Genomic DNA, 6,000 nt, shown 5'->3' with positions numbered 1-6,000 from the left:
TCAATGACTTTGTGACCTTGACTATGACCTATATGCTAAAAATAGATTTTTTTTCGAACTTTGATGCCACTGTGCGCATAGTGTTTCACAAACACACTGTTTTATTTGTATTGTTGTGGTTTTTATAGAAATAGAGTTCTAATGTTCTATTTTCATATAATTAAATGTCCCATTAACCTTATCACATTCAACGATGTCTTGCTTTATACAACTAAGGAATAAGCTATCAGCCGTTTTATTTAATTATCTCAAAATACGTATTTCATCAAAGAATGACTGTTATTGACAAAACCACCGAATGTTTTCCCATAGACTTTGACGCAATTTCAAATCACTGACTTTTATTTGTATATTTGATATTCAAAACATCAATGAGTGTACAGGAAACTACATCACCTTTTCCAAAACTTTTACCATAAAAAGCCCGTGGGGATCCGGGTTAGAATAGGTCCTCAGTACCCCCTTGCTTATCGTTAAGGCGACTAAATAGGGCGGTCCTTCGGATGAGACCGTATAAACCGAGGCCCCGTGTCACAGCAGGTGTGGCACGATAGAGATCCCATAAAATTGCTACCCGCCACTCAATTTCTTGCAATGCTTGAATTTGTCTTGGATTACGAAAACTCGTAATATAGTCTCTTACATCTGCTATTTTACGAGTATTCGTAATTAAACTACATTACGAAAAATTGTAATATAAGTTTTAGATTACGATAACTTGTAATATTACGCTTTTTTGTAATCTTACGTTTTTTCGTAATATTACGAGAAAGCGTATTGGACTGGACTGTTCAAGGAAAGTGGTGTCATGATCAGAACTTTAACAAATTATCATATTCAAACTACAGCAGAAATCAAATGTGTAACAATTTTATGCATATGTCATGCAGTTTTTATTTGTACCCAATCATAATCTGATCGATTGACTGTACACCAGACAAAATTACGCACCATTTTAGACCAGATATAAAATCCTTGATCACTAAAGATGGTCTGTGAGGTTGCCACAGGTGTAGTCCCTCATTTATTGTCCCCCGCTTTCGCGAAAGCGAGGGGACATTAAATCTCATTCGTCTGTCCGTCTGTCTAGCTGTCCGTCTGTCAGTCTGTCCGTCACAAAAACATTAACCTTGCCCATAACTTCTAATTTAGTGGAGCTATGACGTTCATATTTCACATGTGTATTCCTTGTGACAAAACCTTTCTTTGGGTACCACCAAATTTGACCTTTTGACCTTGACCTTGGAGTTTGACCCACTTTTACACAAAAATTCCAAACTTTAACTTTGGCCATATCTTTTGAATAGTAGGTTCTAGGACTTTCACATTTTAAATATGTATTGTTTGTGGCAAGACCTTTCAACTTTTACCCTTTGACCTTGACCTTGGAATTTTAACTACTTTTTAAAAACTTTAACCTTAGTCACAACTTTCAAACAGTAGATACTAGGACTTTCATATTTCACATATGTATTGTTTGTGGCAAGACCTTTCATTAAATAACAATAACCTTGACCTTTTGACCTTGACCTTGGAGATTTACGTACTTATGAAAAAACTTTAACCTTGACCATAACTTTTGAACAGTAAGGGCTAGGGCTTTCAAACTTCACATATATAATCCTTGTGAGAAAACCTTTCATTGGATATCAACAATTTTGACTATTTGACTTTGCCCATAACTTTTTAACGGTCAGGATTAGGGATTCATCCTTAAAAAAAATCAACTTCAATGTTACGGTACTTTCTAAATAAATGACATATGATAGGATGTTCATATTACACACAATTTGTCATAAAAAAATAACATCTCACCCACAAAGACACCGAAAGCGGGGGACCACAATTCTTTGAGTTTGCTTGTTATTCAAATAACAAAAACATATCGCCTAGTAATCGTCTTGCGCCTTAGTGTCCTGTGTTATAGATTAAGGTTAAACATGATGTGTTGTACCGCCGGGTACAGTATACACTCAGCACTCTGGGCGTAGTAGAAGTTCTGCAGTAACTGTGAACTTGTATGTACAGTACAATATATTGGGCTTCATGATGTCCTGTGTTATAGATGAAGTTTTGTAGAAGCTGTGACATTGTTTGATGCCCTGTGTTATAGATTAAGGTTAGTCATGATGTGTTGTGCCGCGGGATACAGTATACATTCGGCACTCTTGGCATGTTAGAAGTTCTGTTGACACAGCCATGTAAGCTGGGGTCTGGGGTTGTTCCCTGACCGGTTCCATGTGTTAATGTTGCACAGGATGAGGTGGACGATAGCAAGACTGAATATGGATAAACTATTTTTGTAAATATTATAAGATACAGGAGTTTTAAACAATTGAATACCTTCGCGCAATTAAAACACAATGTCTACCGCAATGCCAGGAAGAGGTGGTCAGCATCCGAGACATCATTATTCCTCAATGTGAAGAGGAAGTTAAATCACAAGCGAAAAGTAAAGTCGATGTCAAGAAGAAAATTGCTGAATTACGGCTATCCATGAATCAAAAAGCTCGCAAAATTAAGGCAGCAGTGGACGCTGTTCTAAAAGATAACAATGCCAAATTGAAAAAAAATTGAGAAATCAATTCTGGCTGAGATAAAACAGCAACAGACAAAAGTAGAAGACTATATCGCATACCTAAACAAATTGATTGATGACTGTTACAGTGATCTGTCTTCCTGCAAATTAACCGAAGCTATCAGGTACAACAAAAAGAATGAAAACGTTATTCTCGTGAGATTTCCGGAAATAATTGAACCTGGGCTTCCAAGATTTGAAGACAGTGGGGATATTGCAAAAGAAATAGAACAGATTTTTGGTCATATAAAACCATTTGCAGAAGGGAAAGTTTTGAGAGAAGTTAAAAACATCAAGAAATCTTTGCAACAATTCAACTCCAATTCAGCTCAAAAGCTAAATATGGAGCGTTGCTCCTCTTTAACTAAGACAAGGACAATTAGAAAACCGAGACTCAATTGCCTGTCTCATTTATCACCAGCTGTTCCATCAGGCATGTATTGGGCAAGTGGTGATGATGGAAATATCATTCAATTTGACTTGCAGGGAAATATTCTTCAAAAAGTATTCATAGGAAATCAGATGAAGGGATACCACTCGATCACAAAAGAAGACAATTTGATATATACAGATTATAAAAAGAGAGCCATATACAAAATAAACAGGGATATGACCACCACAACACTTTTTACCACAGACGACTGGAAGCCTTCGTCAATCTTCTCTTCCCCGATTAATGGAGATATACTGGTTGGGATGGAAAAAGAAAAAAGCTGGAAAATAGCCAGATATACCAGTGATGGCATTAAGTTACAAGACATCCAGAAAAATGTTAATGGGGTGGAATAATATTCCAGTGTAAGCTTTATCACAGAAAACATTAATGGTGACATTTGTACATCAGATAGTGATGGTGAAAAAGTTCATGTGGTGACCGGATCAGGAGAAAATCTGTTCTCCTACTCTGGTAATGATGATATGTCAAGATTTTCCCCGTCTGAAATCTGCACAGATGTTCTTGGAAATACATTGGTGTGTAGTTCTTACATATCATATAATCTTAGATCTAGTCTTAGATATAAACCACCAGGTACTGGCCCTATACGTAAATATGGTATCCATTTGCTGGACCAGGATGAACACCTTTTGTCTTTTCTGCTCGATTCACATTCAGTGACAAACAAAGTGTACGCTGTCTGTGTTGATGACCAAAACAATCTGATTGTAGGAAGTGCAGACAGTCCTACAATCTGTGTTTACAAGTATCTCAAGGGCAAATGCGCGTTGCGAAAAAAACAGTAAAAGAGGTCTATGTTGAACACTAGGGCACTCGTGTATAAACTTTGTTATACAAATGGTCTGATCTGTGTCAATATACTACAGCACAAATAAAATAATATCCATCTTCCAATAATGAGCTTAAATCATAAAGTACTTAAATCAGGCGTACTTTGGAAATGTTCTACCTACTGGTCTGTTGAGACCCATGCCATGCATTTTGACTTTCGAATACCTGTAAACATAGACAAAATCGATGACATGAACTTCCTCAAGAGTGAAATTAATCTTTAAGTTCAAGGAGATAAAGAAACTTTTTAAAGAATAGTCCTAGAAAAAAGTCCAAGGGGGACCGAAATTGACTATTTTTGTATGTGTGTGTGATTTTTCTTGAGCAATGTTTTTGCAACAGTTTACTGTATTTATCCTGTATAGTGAGCATTAAAACTTTCAATTTGACCACAATTATTTACAAGCTTGAGGTTACCATTGACATTTTGCTGAAAGCTATCGCGCAAGAATATAAAGCGTAGTACGTCTCACATGTGATACGGTATCGGTATCTAGTAATAAACGTTTAATATATAAGACGTTTGATCACGGTCACGAGTTGGTGGACACTGGCCTAAATGATCTAGTATTTAAATCGATTGTATGTCAAACTTGTGCTATCTGGGATTCACCATACAGATATTCAACACTAATCGTTAATCAGAAATTAAAAATAATGATAATAAAAATATAATCGAATGAGTAAAAAATGTCTTTTGTAACTTACACGTTATAGAATAAAACCACAGTAAGAGCCATACACCGAATGCAAAAAAGGGACATTTTTGGAGACAGTGCAGTTTGATGGATCCGTGTGTCACTAGAAATAAACATAAAAACAATCAGAATAAATTATCAAAATTCTTTTACGATATACATAGAGTACAGTTTTTACATTTTGAAAAGTCACTTGACAATCCAGTTTTCTAAAAGGTGGCAAATTTTCCATTTTTGTGCGCATGCTCCTAAAGGGATTGGTGGCAATTATTGTTATTCAATGAAAATGCAATACTTCAAATACTTGTGCACCACCAACGATTTTAAAATATTTTACAAGAGGTATTTTAAATAAACACAAAATGATCTGTCTTTCTTTTATGCTTATGAAACAAACAGATCTATGTCTTTTTCCTTCATGTTTGGGATCTTCAGTGGCAATGTCATCAATAGAGAGAATATGTCTCTTTAATAAGGGGCTTGGTACTCTTTTCATGTACTTGTAGTAGAAATCACACATGAGGATCTCAAACAGGCAAGAATGTAAAATCCCTTAAAGATTTGTCGATTCAACACTAGCTTCTGTTTCTGGAGTTCGATGGACGCCAGGTCTTCATAAAAACCTTAAATGACTGAAATAAAAAAATAAAAAATGACATCAAATATAACAATGAAAAATCTTAAAATTATAGACTATAAAATCCTACATTGCAAAACGAAGCTTCTTTGCCAATCTTAATGCATGTTAACGTGAGAAAAGACAATACGAAGTTTCGACATTAATCTCCCTTTGTGTGCTCTTTTGTTGAGGAGGGGAGTTTTGTAGTCGCGTAAACAGACAGGTGGGACAGCTATTTATATATTGGACACAATCGTAACAAAAAAGAAAATATCAGTATATCCGAGACTTTTCAGACGCATCTTCGCTAGACAAGGGTTTCCGATCCGATACCTAGGCTTGTAGATACATTTAGGTATCGGATCGGAAACCCCAAGGCATATCAATTTTGAAAGAAAAGAAATCTAGTTGCATGTTTTCTATAACATTCTGTATGTGTGTGTATGTCTAGCAAGGAGGGGCAGCAATTGGGTGGGGTGTTTACTTCGTATGTTAATCATTGTATTACTATGGACATGCAGAAACAATTCATTTTATTATTGGAATGGGAGAGAGAATTTTGTTTTTGCTGGTCTGTAATGCACATATTAATTCGATTTATTGAAATCTGCATTAATCTACGAGGGACGTTCAATAAATAATGTCATTAGCTCGATGAAATACAACATAGTAGTCATATAGATTGACTTTCTCTCATTATTGAATCTTTAATAAATTAATAACAGTTTGTGTGGTCACTTTTCATCGCATTATTTCATTGTTTGAAACTGGAAAGCAAGGGGGGGGGGGGGGGCTATTCGAGACACTACATTAAAAA

This window comes from Saccostrea cucullata, unplaced genomic scaffold (assembly GCF_032062105.1).
Source record: "Saccostrea cucullata isolate Sc308-1 unplaced genomic scaffold, CSIRO_AGI_Scuc_v1 ctg3986, whole genome shotgun sequence".
Classification (NCBI taxonomy): domain Eukaryota; kingdom Metazoa; phylum Mollusca; class Bivalvia; order Ostreida; family Ostreidae; genus Saccostrea; species Saccostrea cuccullata.
The sequence above is the reverse complement of the archived record's forward strand: the minus strand, read 5'-3'. Positions refer to the sequence as shown.